Source organism: Nelumbo nucifera, chromosome 7 (assembly GCF_055504915.1).
Source record: "Nelumbo nucifera cultivar China Antique chromosome 7, China Antique-T2T, whole genome shotgun sequence".
Classification (NCBI taxonomy): Eukaryota; Viridiplantae; Streptophyta; class Magnoliopsida; order Proteales; family Nelumbonaceae; genus Nelumbo; species Nelumbo nucifera.
This window is the reverse complement of record NC_142655.1, coordinates 53,401,917-53,419,864: the sequence shown is the minus strand read 5'-3', so window position 1 is coordinate 53,419,864 and position 17,948 is coordinate 53,401,917. Positions and strand designations below refer to the sequence as shown.

At 40.9% G+C, this 17,948-nt stretch overlaps 1 protein-coding gene across 3 annotated transcripts in view; it reads right to left on the bottom strand.

Annotated features, from left to right (window-relative positions):
- Positions 1-17,948, bottom strand: part of LOC104610996 (MBOAT (membrane bound O-acyl transferase) family protein) — a 90,894-nt gene that overhangs the window by 49,727 nt on the left and 23,219 nt on the right. The window lies entirely within an intron of this gene.

The following is a 17,948-nucleotide window of genomic DNA, read 5'->3' as shown; positions in this document are numbered from 1 at the left end:
ACCTTGAAAACTATGGTTGCACCCAAAAATTGGAGGGAGATGAAAGATATTAGTTTTCAGATTAGAGAGGAAGAACAGTGGAGAAAAAAGAAGATTGAGAGGAATGGGGTAACAGCCATTCTCACAGCCCCTAATCTTATCATTTATAGTAGGGTTACAAGAAAGAGTACAGAGACAAATCTGCCCCCGTGTTTTAAAAGTGCAAGGCGCAAAAAAGGCGCAAGAGCCAATTTGCGCTCGAGGAGCAAGGCGAGGAACGCGCCTTTTTGAAGCAAGGTGCAAATTTACAAAAATAAATGCAAAAGGTCAAAAAAAATGCCAAAATTTTCAAAAAAAAAAAACATGAAGCATAATATTAATAAATAATATAAACTTAAATTTTAAAATTAATGTTTTCAAAAACCTATTATCTAAAACTAAAATACCTAAACATAACATGTAAAGCATATTCAAATGAAAATTTAAAAATAAAATCAAATAAATAAAATGTTGTCAGTTGTTTATGTATTCAGATTTAGTACCATAAGGGTACTGTTGTAATTTCTCCTCTGTTTATATTGTTCGACTGTACTAGTATAAATAATAAAATCATTCTTTCGCCCCCTAAGTTGTGGAGGGCTTTCAGTCACTCGACTCATCTCTCTTCTCTCTTCTCCTCCCCTCTCTTCACTTGCTCTTGCTCAACATAAAACATTTTCAAGCATGTAAAACGCACAATCTCTTTTTTTTCCTCAACTGCATTATTTCAAGTAACTAATGTGATGTAAAACATATTACATTCCTGACTCTACGAGCCACCTTTGTGCCACGCCCCTCGAGGCAAGCCCAAACAAGTTCATGTTAGGGTCTTAAATTCTATATTTTCACACAAAAAATAATAATTTTATAATTTTAATTGTCTTTTATGAATATATTTTATTAAGATGAATGAATGAACAACATTAGCAAATAGGGAGTTCTCCCAGCCACTAGGTTCAAAGAGAAAGCAAAAAAGCGCAAAATTTTCAAAAGGCGCATGCTTGGGGTAAGGAGCAAGGCGCATCAGGAAAACACTTAGGCACACTAGGCATACATACGCCTTTCGAAAGTGTTGCGCCTAGTACTTGGGTGAGGCGCCTACCCTAAACTGTGCCTCGCCTGTGCACCTAGGCGCACCTTAGGCATGCCTTTTAAATCACTGATCTGCCCCCTGGTTAGTAGGCAAGAAGAAAGAAAGAAATTACATATTAAAATAGAAGGGGCCCAGGCCCATTAAGCCCAAAAGAGAAACATAAAAGAAAAACATAACATAACATAACAAATAAGGCCTAAGCTCACAAACTAAGTCTAACAACTCTACCCCTCAAGCTGAGCATAGATATATCTTTCATGCTCAGCTTACATAATAGTTCCATAAATCTTGTCTTGGTGAGACCCTTGGTAAGAACATCAGCTAGTTTTCTTGTAGATGGCATGTAAGGAATGCAAAGGTCCCCACAAACAATTCTTTCTTACACAAAGTGTCTAACAATCTCAATATGCTTTGTCCTATCATGCTAGACTGGGTTGTTAGCAATGTTGATTGCAACCTGATTATCACAATACAGCTTTAAAGGTCTAGTTACTTCTGTCCCTAACTCCTTTATAAGAATCTGAAGCCAAATCAGTTCAGCAACTCCATGGGCCATAGCCCTAAATTCATCCTCAGCATTTAATCTTGCAACAACCGTTTGTTTCTTGCTCCTCTAAGTGACTAGTTTACCACCTATGAAGGTGCAACATTCAGATCTAGACCTTTAATCTCCACGAGAACCTGCTCTGTCAGCATTAGTGTAGGCTTCCATTTGTTTCTTAAATGCAATCCCTTCCTAGGACATGCCTTCAAGTATCTCAAGATCCTTTCTACTACCCTCATATGTGTAACCTGTGGAGAATGCATAAATTGGCTGACCACTAGGGGTGGCCACTCAGCTCGTGAGGCTTGCAAGCCTAATAGAGCTTTTATGTATGTATGTATGTATGTATGTATATATATATATATAAAATAATAAATATAAAAATATCATAAATGTAAAACATAATATTTTTATATATATAATAATAACTAGTTTTTATAATTCTTAATTTTTATATGCATAGTCTTTTATTTTTATAAAACATTTGGTTCACAATCGAGCTCGAGTCGAGCCGAGCTCGAACTTACGGGCTTTTGACTCTAACCGAATTTGAGCTCAAGTCACTAGCTCAAGCTCGAGCCTCCTAGTTTACTGGCAGGCCGAGCTCGAATAGCTAGATATTAGGCTTGGCTCGGCTCAAATCCACTCCTACTAACCACATGAACTACATATACAATATCAGGTCTTATGAGGGATAAATAAAGAAATTTACCAACTAATTTCTGATATCTTTCTTTGTCAGGATACAGTTCTCCATCATCTTCCTATAACCCATGATTTTTCTCTATAAGAGTTTCTACTAGTCTAGATCCTAGCTTCTTTGTCTTTAGAAGGTTCAATGCATACTTCCTTTGGCAGATGTATATTCCCTCTCTAGATCTAGCCAGCTCTATTTCTAAGAAATATTTCAGAAGTCCCAAATCTTTGATTTCAAACTCTGAGGCTAAGAAGTCCTTCAACTTTCAAATCATCTCTCGTAACAACCATATCATCAACATAAACAATAAATGTTGTTAGCTTTCCTTCATTTCTTTTATAGAACGTGTTATCAGCACTGCGCTGCTTGTACCCAATAACATTCATTGCCTTGCATAATCTTTCGACCCAAGCCCTTGGAGATTGTTTGAGGCCATAACCTTTCCTCTCATGTCATACCCTAGAGGAGGGTCCATGTAGATTTCTTGTAGATCTTTGTTTAAGAAAGCATTCTTGACATCCAACTAATGTAATTCCCAAGAAAATTTTGTTGCAAGAGAAAGTAACACCCGTATAGTATTCAATTTGGCAACTGAGCAAAGGTCTACTTATAATCAATCCCTTCCTTTTGGGTGAATCCTTTTGCAACTAATCTAGCTTTATACATCTTGACAGAACCATCAGCCATGTGTTTAACTACATATACCCACTTGCACCCTACAGTGCTGCCAGGATCGAGGCCAATACACAGGAGGAGGAGGAGAAGGAGGAATACCATTGTCACAAGGAAGAGAGGGAGGAATAGAGGTAGGAACAAGAAGCCAGATACGAGTCCAATCTTTACTTGCATTTTCTCCCTAAAGAGAAGGACGAGATGACTGGAAGAAGGAAGAGAACTCCAAAAAGGTAACATCTTAGAGATGTATCTCTTGCCAAAGAGAGCATCAAAGCATCAATAGCCTTTTTGGACTGAAGAGTAACCAAGGAAAACACACTTAACTGATTTAGGATCAAACTTTCGCTAGAAAGGACTCATATCATGAACAAAACAAACACAACCAAAGACCTTAAGGGGTAGATAAAAAGGAGGTTAATCAGGGAAGAGTAGTTGATGAGGAGAATGAAGGTTAAGGACCCGTGATGGGAATCTATTAATGAGATGCACGGCTTTCTCAACAGCATCGCCCCAAAAACGAGTTGGAATAATAAGCCTCGAGTAACTTCAACCACATGCCTATTTTTTCTTTCAACCACCCCATTTTGTTGTGGAGTGTGGATGTACCACCCTTCTCTAACTGCAACAATATATTCCAACACCTTTCTTTAGTGTGTCTTGGCTTCTTGTAGTACTCACAAATAACATCCTCGACCTTATCTGCAATGGGATGTGTGCTAGTATTTTGCTTGGGTCGAGATGACACAAAGGCAGAATGATCACTCACAGAGGATTGCATCATGGCAGTTCTTCGGCTTTCTTCCCCATGTACAAGAGAGTAAGAAGTAGCAAGAGAGACAACGCCTGCACTAAGAATGTGTTGCCTGGTGAAATCAAATTTTGGGTTTAAGCCAGCCAAAATCAAAGACTTTATTCTCCTCTATGTACTTTCGATACTGCTCACCATCTTCAGGGTCCTTCCAAACTAGAGCTTTCAAGTGATCCATTTCTTCCCAGATAAGCTAGAGAAGAGAAATACACAACAACAGATCTCTCCCCCTAACGCATACTGCAAGCTTCCCTCTGAAGCTAATACACTCTAGCAGTATCGTTAACTTGGGAATAAGTAGCAACCACCCTATCCCAGATATCCTTGGCAGATGGAAGAAACATGTAATTCCGGGCAATATGAGGTTGCATTGAGCAAATCAACCATGATATAACAAGGGAGTTGTCCTGATCCCACCTTGCAAATTTCAGATCTTCAAGACTCGGGTTCACTTCCCTTCCTATGATGAATCCCAGTTTACCTCTCTAGTAATGGTAAGTTTAGAAAACTGAGACCACTCTAAAAAATTAGTTCTATCCAGTTTAACAGTAGTTATCATACCACTAGAAATATCTTTAGTTCCCGAGAGCACGTCGGGAACCATCTGAAAATCGTTAGATGATTCCATATTCTAATAAAACACCTTTTCATCAACCAAAAAGGACCCCCATCACTTTAACCGAGGTTCCAAACCCAAAAAACTAGGTTACCACACAGTTAAGAACCAAAGTAAGACCCAAAAACTAGGTTGGCGGCAAAATAGAGGGAGAAAAAAATCTCCCAAAAATCACACAGTGCTCAGAAAATTACGGGACCACTTCCCTCCAATCACAAATTGAAAAACGACATGAACGGTCTAGGTTTAACAACAGAAAAAAAAAAAAAAAAAAAAAATCATTAAACCAGATATACATGGCTCGACATCAGATCTGGGACTTCTACGAATTTTTCCTTGAAAAATCCACTAAAAAATCATAGAAGCTTCAAATAGTGACAAGAGCTATACCAAAATTGTTCTAAAACCAGGGCAAATCAAACTGTGCTGGTTTCATAGACTGCCACCGACACCTATACGGACTGCTGACGTCAGCAGAGAACCAACTCCCAAAACATACACGGGACAGAAAAAAGGGTTGATGAGATAAGAAGCTGTCAAAACAGCATGAGAAGAAAACTTCTTTGGGACCTTGCTTTAAATCACTAGAGCACAAGTGGTCTCAAGTAAATGTCTATTTTTCCCTTCCGCAACACTATTTCTATTGTGGTGTGCAAGTACATGATGACTGATGCAAGGTCCCTTCATCTTTAAATAATACATTTAGAGAACTCTTGAAATATCCAATTGCATTATTTGAACGGAACTATTTAACCTTCTTTCCAAACTATGTCTCAATCATCTTACAAAACACCATAATGATTCTAGGTACTTCTTCTCTTTCTTTCATCAAATAAACCAAGTGTATCTTGTAAAGTGATCAATAAAACTAGTGAAATGCCGATAGCCATCCATGGAAACAATGGGTGAAGGACCCCAAACATCTGAATGAATTAAATCAAAAGGAGCATCAACTTCATTACTAGAACTTGGATAATTTGTTCTACAATGTTTAGACAATTGACACACATCACAAAAAAGACTTTCAAAGGACACCTCAAACAACTTTGGAAACAAGACTCTCAACAATGAAAAAGACAAATGACCCAATCTGGCATGCCAGGATAAACCAAAGTACTAGACTCCTTGCATTCATTGTTTTTTTTTTTTTTTTGAAGAGTCATAATAAAAAAAAAAATCATTAAAACAAAAAAGATTCATACAACCCGGGGGTGTTAAGAAGACACCCAGCTGCATCCTTACACACATGCAGTTTACACAATAGTTCAATCAAGATACAAGGAACTGATAAAAATGGAACTTGTTTTGTCCCCCAATTCCTTCCCAAAGGAAATCCTTTCGTAGTTTTGATCTTGTCAACCACCTTCCTTCAAACCTTAATAATGACAAATAGTATGTTGGTAAGCTTGAAAGGACATTTCCAATGAGAGTTATTCTACCCCCAAAAGACAGGTATTTTGCTTTCCAATTCTCCAATTCTCCAATCTTGTTTCCACCCTTTCTAGCACTGGCCTCCATACCCGTACTTCTGAAATCTTGGTCCCCACCGAAAGACACAAATAGCAGAAAGGTAACTCCCCTAACTGGCATTCCAACACTATCACACACTATTCCAGCACCTCCCTTTCTACTTCCCCCACTCCAATTAGTAAACTCATATATTCATTGATATTAGTAGACACTATCTTAAGTGCTGAACCGATGTCTACATTGAGATAGTAGAGACCTCCAGACTCACGACCACTCCCATTCGTTTGTTTTGTCAATCGGTCCTAGAAAACACAATGAGTGGGAAAGAAGGCCAAAACACAATCCGAAGTTTTTGTTATTCTAAAAACTGAAAGTAAGTTGGCAGTAAAATTAGGAACATACACGGTAGACTTAAGAGAAAGAGTTTTTCCAAGTTGGATATCCCTTACTTTTATCTTGTCCAGAAACCAAATAATAAGATGAAATAAAGAAGAGTCGTTGGTCATGTGTTCAAAAGCTCCCGAGTCAATAACCCAAGAGCTTGGGGGACAAAACTATATAGCACTAAGTGCAGATGTAATAATTGTCTTGGCAAAAGAGGAGGAAGCAATAGAGTGAAGGGATGAGAGATCCATCCCATGGACGCCCAAAGATTGCGGAATAAGGGGGCAAATTTCAAAAATTTTTCTCTCCATTCAATTGGGAATCGCATTCCCTATTTAGAAAATCATATTTTCAAGGATCATTCTTGAACCATAAACTGAACCAGATCTGAACCAAAAGTAGGAGAGGATTGTACCTAATCTGGAGAAATAGTATCTCCCAACGAAGGTGTTCACGCCCAAGAAAGGATCCAAAGACTGCTCCCACTGAAGATGGCGCAGTGCAGGATGGAGCAGAATCAGCAGGGTTCTTCTCCAAAAACTCTGTCCTTCGCAAGAATCAGCAGGATGGTACGTGAGCACGGCTTCCTTTCAATCCTTTCTCAAAGAACTGATGTCAAGATCCAATCTTGACTTCTCCCACAACTGGAGATCGAATTGGCAAACAGGGCGACAAGAACAGGGAGGAGGCAAGAGAGTATTCGAAGGGTGCAGAATTCTCTCTTCCTGATTTCAGCACTAAAGAAAATCTGATGTGTGTCTCCTAAAGGCTGCCGCCCCCTCCTTCTTTAGTTAACCTAAAAAGATCAGCTCCTAATCTCATTAGGAGCTGCTTATCCAAATCATATTTGGATCAACCTTCTCTTCAGGCGATAAGGATAAACCCTTATCTTATCTGCAAATTAGATTAGCTTTCTCCTAATCTCATTAGGAGGTTTCTAAATCTGAATCACATTTAGATCTGGACTCTCTGAGTGGATAGGGTCAAGACCCTATCCTATCTGCTAATCCATCTCAGAATTCGAGCCATTATTAACTAAATAAATAGCCCAGTTCGAAATGGGCTTTAGGCCCATTAAGCTTATGTACTCACTTAACCTTCCTAAGTGTTGCCCAGTTGGGCTTCCTTGTATGGCGTGGGACCCAAGCAGTGATCTACACATCAGCCACATGGGTTCGGCCCAGCCTTTATTACAAGGCCTGGCCGAATACACTGTTAAGGACAGTGCACCCCTTGAAAATCCATCAAATGGGCTCTATGGGCCCAACACTTACCCTAAGTGGTCCCTGGGCCAAGCCACCTTGTAACACCCAGGGACTGTGGGCAGATGCAAGATTAGTCCATCATGTATTATCTTCAATGGTCTTACACTTAACCTCTCAGCCCATAATGATCATACAAGGCCGACAAGAGAGGACCTCTCCCTCGGCTGCAAGGAACAGTGTTGCACTCTCTACTTGTATGGATCCCGGGAATTAAAACCTTCTTGCAAACATTTTAGAAACCATAATATATATATACTTTTATATCTCATATAAAATATACTTTGCAAAACAAATCTCAACGGTTGAAATCGGCTCCCAGCAGTCTTGGTTTCCATCAGTGAGAGTAAATCTCCGATCATTACCTTTGTCCGACAAAGGGGTTGATCCCCTCACTATGATCACCCACTCAGATGAATTCTCGGACTGTCCCAACGTACCCAGGTTTTGACCCCCGCTAAGGATCTCACTGAATGGCACATCAAAGACAGCCCAATCCGACACCTAGTGCAGTATCATAATCGAGTCTAGGGGTCGGGTGTAACTTTCCAATTTTGCCCATCAATCTCCAAGGTCCAGGGCAATATTGGAAATCTGGTCCAGTTCAAAGATTCAATTAATCCTACACTGTATGTGCCTAGGGTCTCACCCTGGTAGTTGAGACAGGCCACCCCAACCGACTTGGTGGCACCACAGTGTCAACCTTGTCAGGATAGGTCTCCCCAAACCAATCCACTGGCTATGAACATTCTAAACTAACACGAGTCTCATTAAGTGTCCAGTTTAAGGGTATTACACAGAAACATACCAAGGGAACATGAATCAAATATGCACTTTTATTCATTTACAATAAACTCATAAAGTACATCATTCTGATTGAAGCTAAGGGCATACAAAACTGTCTAATAGCTCCCACTTGCACTTAGGTCCAATCAGGTACTACCCAGAGTCCCATGCTTTCCACGTGTTTCATAAACACTTTCTGTGTCAGTGGCTTAGTCAATGGGTCTACCACATTCTCCGCTGATGCTACCTCTTTACACTATCCTCCCGTAGGTCCAGCATTGTCATACAACAGTGGAATGGGTGATGTGCTGAATTCCAAATTCAGGAATGAACACCATTCATAAGGCAGCCTCACATACGGCAATGCTTTCGGCTTGGGTTGTGGACTATTAATTTGCTACTTAGGACCCCTATTTGCTGACATTCAGGAAACAACACACGATCCTATCGTGAAAACATATCCAGATATAGACTTTCTATCATCTGGATTCGACTGGAAATCGGCATTTGTATACCCTTGGATCTATAGTGAGCTACCGTCGAATACTAGACAAAACTCTTTTGTCCTTCGAAGGTACTTAAGTATGTTTTTCACAGCAATCCAATGCTCCTGCCCAAGGTTGGCCTAAAATCTGCTTACTACACTCACTGCCTGAGCTATGTCAGGATGAGTGCACAGCATGGCATACATGATGCTCCCTATGGCAGAGGCATAGGGAACATCTTTCATGCCATCAATCTCCTCAGAAGTCTTGGGAGACATCTTCAAAGAGAGAGTAACTCCGTGCCTAAAAGGAACATTTCCTTTCTTGGAGTTTTCCATGCTGTATCTCTTGACTATTTTGTCAATGTAAGCAGATTGGGATAATCCTATTATCCGCTTCGATCTATCTCTATAGAGTCGAAGACCCAATATATAGGAGGCTTCTCTAAGATCTTTCATGGAGAATTGCTGTGATAGCCATACTTTCACCATAGTTAACATTCCTACATCATTCCCAATGAGTAGAATGTCATCTACATACAGAACCAAGAAGGTAACCTTATCTCCACTGTACTTCCTGTAGACACAGGGTTCATCCGAATTCTGCTCGAAGTCAAACGATTTGACAGCAGAGTCAAAACGGATGTTCCAACTTCTAGAAGCTTGCTAAGTCCATAAATGGATCTGTTAAGTTAACATACCATGTTTTCCTGACCTGTAGCAATGAAGCCTTGCGGCTGCTGCATATAGATATCTCCATTCAGGAATGCAGTTTTGACATCCATCTGCCAAATCTCATAATCATGGTATGCTGCTATAGCTAGTAGGATCCTAATGGATTTAAGCATGGCCACAGGCGAAAAGGTTTCCTCATAATCGATGCCCTCTTTCTGAGTGTACCCTTTCAACACCAGACAAGCTTTGAAGGTCTCAACCCTACCATCGGGGCCCTTCTTCCTCTTGTAAATCCATTTGCAACCGATTGCTTTTACCCCGGAGGGCGGATCTACTAGAGTCCAGACTCCATTAGTCTCCATCGAGTCCATCTCTGCCCTCATGGCCTCCACCCACTTCTAGGAATCTATGTCTAACATAGCTTTCGCGTAAGTCACGGGATCCTCCCCACTAGTCAAGGTTTCCACCAGGTAACTATCCTAGTCATAACCATAACGGACTGGTGGCCTGGATACCCGAGTGGATCTTCTAGGTTGGTCACTACCTGGAACTTGTGGGACATCTCCCACGGCTCCTGAGCTCTCCTCATCAAGAACAAATTCCTAACGATGGGTGTCCAGGATGTAATCGGTTTCCAAGAATTGCGCATTTCGACTACAAAACACTTTCTGCTCACTTGGGTCATAGAATAGATAACCTACAGAGCCTTTTGGGTAGCCTACAAATAGGCAACGGCTAGTCTTGGATTCCAACTTGTCTGCACTCATTCTTTTAACGTGTGCTGGACAATCCCAAATCTTCAAGTGTCTGACACTTGGTTTCTTTCCGGTCCAAAGTTCATATGGAGTATTCGGAACCGATTTGGTTGGAACCCAATTCAGCACGTAAATCGCAGTCTCTAATGCGTGACCCCAAGAGGATGTGGGTAACTTTGAGTGTATGAGAAGCGACCGGACCATATCCAATAAGGTCCTATTCCTCCTCTCTGAAACACCGTTAAGTTGTGGTGTAGCAGGAGGAGCTAATTGTGATACTATCCCATTGTCCTTTAAGTATTTCCTGAATTCGTCAGAGAGATACTCGCCACCTCGATCTGATCGAAGGGCTTTAATTTCTCTCCCTAACTGTTTCTCGACCTCTTGTTTAAACTCTTTGGACTTTTCAAAGGATTCAAACTTGTGTCTCATTAGGTACACGTAACCATATCATGAAAAATCATTTGTGAAGGTGATGAAATACACGTGTTGATTTCGTGTCCTAACACTCAGGGGACCACATACATCAGTATGTATTAGGTAAGTGTGCCTGTACATCTTTCAGGCTTACCGTTAAATGGCCGTTTTGTCATCTTGCTTTGTAGGCAAGGCTCACAAATGGGAAGATCTTCTACAGTTAGAAAATCCAAAGGACCATCCTTTACCAGCCTTGTGATTCGGTCAACACCGATGTGGCCAAGTCGGTAATGCCACAGACACGTGGGATTAACTGTATCACGGTCTCTCTTCTTGGGGATTTCAGCCGACGTAGTTTCAGTTATGTTAGTTTCTAGAGAAGGATGTAGAACATAGAGACCGTTCTCCAGTTCCCCGTATGCGATGAATTTGTTGTTTCTTTTAATAGTAATCGTATTACTAAAGATGACAGAATAACCATCTGCACACAGTTTTGAGACAGAAATCAAAATTCTCCTTAAATTTTGTACATAAAGACAATCTTTCAGTACAATTATTCCTTCTCTAAAAAGCAACTCCACGGTTCCAATGGCCGCGGCTACAATAGTTGCAGTAGTCCCCAAGTAGAGTGTGACTTCTCCTTCACTCAGCCTTCTGCTTACCTTGAACCCCTGTAGTGAGTTACACGCATGAGTTGAAGCCCCGGAGTCAATACACCAGGACACAGAAACTACCAATAAATTGGTTTCTATATAACACAAGTTTCAAAGTTACCTTTCTTGGATTCCAGGTAGGCAGGACAGTTCCTTTTCCAATGGCCGATCTTCTTGCAGAAGTGACAGGCATCCGATGCTTTGTCTTTCTTCTGCTTCTTGCCCTTAGTGGCTTTCTTCTGGGGCTTCTTTGCCTTCCTCTTTCTCTTGCCTGTCTTGCCAGCTTCAACAAGCATAGCTACGGGCTCATCCTTTCTAATCAGTTCTTCAGCTCTTTGCAACATACTGTTGAGCTCTTGCAAGCTGACATTCAGCTTGTCCATATTATAGTTCATGATGAACGGATAGAAGGAAGGAGGCAAAGAATTAAGGATAGCATCTATCTGGGTCACAAGGTCCAGCCCGGATCCAAGAGCCTCCAGTTTGTTGATATATCCCATCATCCGAAGTCAATGATCGTGAACTTGTTGGCCCTTGGTAATTTGTGCGGTCATGAACTGTTTCAAGACCTTTTGTCGAGTAGAACAATTCTGCTCTTCATACATCGTCCTGAGACTGTCCAATATATCCTTGGCAAGTTCGATCTGATCGAACTGCCTCTGTATTGGGTTGTCCAAGGAGGCAATAATGTAACACCGGGCAAGGGAGTTTTTCTCCTCCCATTCCTGATAGTCTCTCCTTCGGGCCTCAGAAGCCCCATCTCCCGGACGCTCCGGGGCAGGATTCTTTGCCACTTTGTCTAGCTTTTCAGAAGCTAGGACCAGCATAAGGTTCCTGTACCAGTCAGCATAGTTTGGGCCCTTCAACTTGTTGTCATCAAGCAATTTTGCAAATGATCCGTTTGCCATTTTCTGATACAAGAGCAAACATCAGTCCACAACCTAATTTGATTCATGTTCAATTCATAGATATGGATTTTAATCTACGTTCCATTTCCATTTATTCATCACTGAGATTTTCCTCCTTTCTCAGTGACGGAGACTACGGGTTGTCTCTGGAAATGTGGGAAATCACATAAGGTGCATGGAGCCAACTGTTTCAGCTGCATAACCCCACCACCTTTCTGTGAAGGATCATATCCACTCATCATATGAGTTTTCCCTTTGGCCTCTGTCAGACAAGGTTCAGAGTCGTTTTCAGGTAAACCTTTCTGTCCAGTGAGTGCTTACCCATCATATTCGTGAACGCCAAGGTACTGTGAGAGAGTTCCCATTTTCTGGTGAAGCCTCTCCCACATCGGTCTATGACGCCCCTATCATCTTATGAAACACTCAAACAAGCCCAACAGCAAATGGATAGCCCATTTTCTAGTGCGTTTCCTCATTACTGAAGGACCCATCCTCATGCTAATGATGGAAGGCCTTTAGAGAGTTCATCATATGAATCTCCCTATCACATGCACTCATATTAGATGGAGGGAACAGTTAATTACGCCCTAGTTCTTATTTTAGGTCAAACCAAAGTGGCTCCCACTGACTTTCATAAAGCCAGATTTCGGTGGGCCTAAAACGGCTAGGGTTCCGCACGTAACCTCTTGATGAGGTGTGGGGCCCACCACTGAGGGAGGTCATCCAATGACCAAAAGGGACACCATGGCAATGATGTGCATTCAGCCATGGTGTGTGCAAGAGCCACTATCGATTGAGCATGGGCCAAGTACTTATGGCCCATGTACGTAGCACATCACACATCCATACATCACATGCAGGGATAAATTGATCCAATCAATTAACCATCTGTAAAGCCCATTTGAAGCCCATTTTAAATCCATAATATTATCTAGGTATATGGGCCGAATGGTTCAGCCCATATAGCTTTAAATGTTAAGTGGGCTTTTAGCAGTTTTAACTATTTAAAACTGGGTCTTTACAGGTTGGGCCGAATTAACTATTTAATTAAACATCAATCCTCAGGCCCCCATTAGTGGGAAAATTAGGGCTGACTTTCAGCCTTGATTAAACCCTAGATTTGGTCCAAGCAGTTTGAACCAATCTTGGTTCGAATGGGTCTAGGGTTTGATCTTTAATTAAATCTTTAATTCAAGAAAATAATCTGAAATTAAATACTGATAAAAGAAAATCAAGAATCAGTCAATCAGGGTTGTTTGCACAATCCATCCTGCAAAACAGAGGTTAGATCACAGTTTGCAGTTTCATAAACTGCAAATCGCAGATTGTAGTTCTCCCATTTGCGAAATCTCCTTCTCTGCGAAATCTCCTTTTCTGCGCCGCCATCTTCGATCCAAAATAAAATAAATAGAAATCCTATTTCTATTAATGATTACATCAGATCGAATACCTAATACATTGAGTCTAGAAAATAAAAAAAAATATTTACAAACCAAATGTAATGAATAAATCAAGAAAGTGCAAATCTTGCAGGTTCCTTGCGCAACCCAAGAATTCGATCTCCTCTTGTACGAACAGCCCAAAAATCAAGAAAATCATAAAGAACAGTTCTAAATAATAATCAGATTTATATAAAATTAATTTCAGATTATTCGCCCATTAATTTTGGGAACAAATTTCCCAAAACCCATATCTGCGCAAATCGGGTAGAACGCCTTCTGCCCATTTGCGCAGGTTCAGATCTGAAACAAATTGGTTCAAGATTTGACCCATGGCTCTGATACCACTGAAGGGATGAGATATCCATCCCATAGACGCCCAAAGATTGCGGAATAAGGGGGCGAATTTCAAAAACTTTTCTCTCCCTTCAACTAGGAATCGCATTCCCTATTTAGAAAATCATATTTTCAAGGATCATTCTTGAACCATAAACTGAACCAGATCTGAACCAAAAGGAGTAGGAGAGGATTGAATCTGATCCGGAGAAATAGTATCTCCCAATGAAGGTGTTCACGCCCAAGGAAGGATCCAAAGACTGCTCCCACTGAAGATGGCGTAGTGCATGATGGAGCAGAATCAGCAATGTTCTTCTCCAAGAACTCTGTCCTTCGCAAGAATCAGCAGGATGGTATGTGAGCACGGCTTCCTTTCAATCCTATCTCAAAGAACTGATGTCAAGATCCAATCTTGACTTCTCCCACAACTAGAGATCGAACTGGCAAACAGGGCGGCAAGAACAGGGAGGCGGCAAGAGAGTATTCGCAGGGTGCAGAATTCTCTCTTCTTGATTTCAGCACTGAAGAAAATATGATGTGTCTACTAAAGGCTGCCGCCCCCTCCTTTTGTTAACCTAAAAAGATCAGCTCCTAATCTCATTAGGAGCTGCTTATCCAAATCATATTTGGATCAGCCTTCTCTTCAGGTAATAAGGATAAACCCTTATCTTATCTGCAGATTAGATTATCTTTCTCCTAATCTCATTAGGAGGTTTCTAAATCTGAATCACATTCAGATCTGGACTCTCTGAGTGGATAGGCTGCCACCCCCTCCTTCTTTTGTTAACCTAAAAAGATCATCTCCTAATCTCATTAGGAGCTGCTTATCCAAATCATATTTGGATCAGCCTTCTCTTCAGGTGATAAGGATAAACCCTTATCTTATCTGCAGATTAGATTATCTTTCTCCTAATCTCATTAGGAGGTTTCTAAATCTGAATCACATTCAGATCTGGACTCTCTGAGTGGATAGGCTGCCACCCCCTCCTTCTTTTGTTAACCTAAAAAGATCATCTCCTAATCTCATTAGGAGCTGCTTATCCAAATCATATTTGGATCAGCCTTCTCTTCAGGTGATAAGGATAAACCCTTATCTTATCTGCAGATTAGATTAGCTTTCTCCTAATCTCATTAGGAGGTTTCTAAATCTGAATCACATTTAGATCTGGACTCTCTGAGTGGATAGGGTCAAGACCCTATCCTATCTGCTAATCCATCTCAGAATTCGCCCCATTATTAACTAAATAAATAGCCCAGTTCGAAATGGGCTTTAGGCCCATTAAGCTTATGTACTCACTTAACCTTCCTAACTGTTGCCCAGTTGGGCTTCCTTGTATGGCGTGGGACCCAAGCATTGATCTACACATCAGCCACATGGGTTCGGCCCAGCCTTTATTACAAGGCCTGGCCGAATAAACTATTAAGGACAGTGCACCCCTTGAAAACCCATCAAATGGGCTCTATGGGCCCAACACTTACCCTAAGTGGTCCCTGGGCCAAGCCACCTTGTAACACCTAGGGATTGTGGGCAAATGCAAGATTAGCCCATCAGGTATTATCCTCAATGGTCTTACACTTAATCTCTTAGCCCATAATGATCATACACTGCCCGACAAGAGAGGACCTCTCCCTCGGCTGCAAGGAACAGTGTTGCACTCTCTACTTGTATGGATCCCGGGAATTAAAACCTTCTTGCAAACATTTTAGAAACCATAATATATATATACTTTTTTATCTCATATAAAATATACTTTGCAAAACAAATCTCAAAGGTTGAAATCGACTGCCGGCAGTCTTGGTTTCCATTAGTGAGAGTGCATCCCCAATCATTACCTTTGTCCGACAAAGGGGCTGATCTCATCACTATGATCACCCACTCAGATGAATTCTCGGACTGTCCCAACATACCCAGGTTTTGGCCCCCACTAAGGATCTCACTGAATGGCACATCAAAGACAGCCCAATCCGACACCTAGTGCAATATCATAATCGAGTCTAGGGGTCGGATGTAACTTTCCAGTTTTGCCCATCAATCTCCAAGGTCCAGGGCAATATTGAAAATCTGGTCCAGTTCAAAGATTCAATTAATCCTACACTGTATGTGCCTAGGGTCTCACCCTGGCAGCTGAGACAGGCCACCCCAACCGACTTGGTGGCTCCACAGTGTCAACCTTGTCAGGATAGGTCTCCCCAGACCGATCCACTGGCTGTGAACATTCTAAACTAACACGAGTCTCATTAAGTGTCCAGTTTAAGGGTATTACACAGAAACATACCAAGGGAACATGAATCAAATATGCACTTTTATTCATTTACAATAAACTCATAAAGTACATCATTCTGATTGAAGCTAAGGGCATACAAAACTGTCTAAAATAGAGGACTGTTTCAATCAAGCCATAGCCCAATTGAGGATATCTACCTCTTCAACCGCAAACTTAGGAAAGCTATTTGAAGGAGTAGTGGTCTGTCCCATACTAGAAGAAACACTAGTAGTTCCAGTTTTATGCATTCCATCCACCATATCGGAGCTTGCTACATGTCCATGGGCTCCTGGACCTTTACTTGGCTTCTTATCCTTCCTTAAAAGCTGCTGGTTTTAGATGAGAGTGCAAAATCCAGCATGTATCTTTGGTGTGTTTTTCTCCGCCACAGTGAGAACACTTAAAATTTTTCTTGTCTCCCCCTTTTCCACTCCTTTGAGTAGCTGAAGCAAGAGCTGAGTGCTCCATCTGTTGTGTGGACGTCTCAACATTCATCTCTTTCCTCCTAATTTCCTCATTTCTGATTAGGTAGAAAACATGTTGTAAGCTAGAGGGTTCATCTCTCCCCAAAATCTGAAATCGAATGCCATCATATGAAAAGTCTAATCCAGCAAGAAATTTAAACACCCTCTCTTCAATTTGTTTTTCATGCATTTCCTTACCTTCAGAATTTTTCCAATCAAAGATGAGATGGTGATCAAGTTCTTCCCAAAGTCCTTCAAGGGTAACAAAATAAGTAACAACCAACAAGTTTCCTTGATTCAAAACTGCAATAGCTTGTGTGAGCCTAAAGACTCTTGCATTATTCTTTTGTTGCCCATAAGTATTAGATAGCTTCTCCCAAATTTTATGAGTTGTAGAATAGTGTTGAACTGTCCTAACAATCTTTGGAGTCATGGAAGACAGCATCCATGTCATAACTAGGGCATTTTTCTCAGTCCAACTCCCATAGGTAGGGTCTTCCATCTTCAGTTCCTTGACCAGTCCATTGATGTATCCTAGCAAACATCTACTTGTAATATGAAGTTTTGCAGAGATAGATCACTATTTAAAGTTATACTTATCCAGTTTCACATTAGTAATCTGTAGACTAGGGAAACTAGGGTTTTCCATGTTCAGAAAAGCCTAACTTGGTATGTGTTCCTTTTAGGTTACTTCACTTGAGTTTGAGGATAACATTTGACCTTCCAAAACTCAATTGTTTTAACTTCACTTCTGTTGTAACTTGCACAGAAACACAAACAGGCACCTTTCAGCTTTGTGTCAACAGACTTTTTTTGCTGAAACCCTAGTCTTCCACTTGTTTGAACTAAAAAAATATATATATATTGAACTGCACCTTCTTGCAATCCACAAACTTGACCTGTCTTCTACAGGTCACTCTAGTAGTCCACAAACTACTCCAGTTTTGTCTTGCTCTAGTAGAGCATACCGGAACCTGTTCTGGGTCTCCCTAGGTCTTCTCCCAAAGAAAAAAGAAAAAAACTAGAGAAAGCTCAGAAAACCACCACCAGCACTAGGGTTTTAAACAACCCAGAAAAGAAAAGAAAGAGGATGAGGAAGAAAGAGAACAGTTGCTGTTTTAAGTTCGAACCAGGAGAAACCTGTATCAAAGCTATGATACCATATTAGTTTTCAGATTAGAGAGGAAGAAGAGTAGAGAA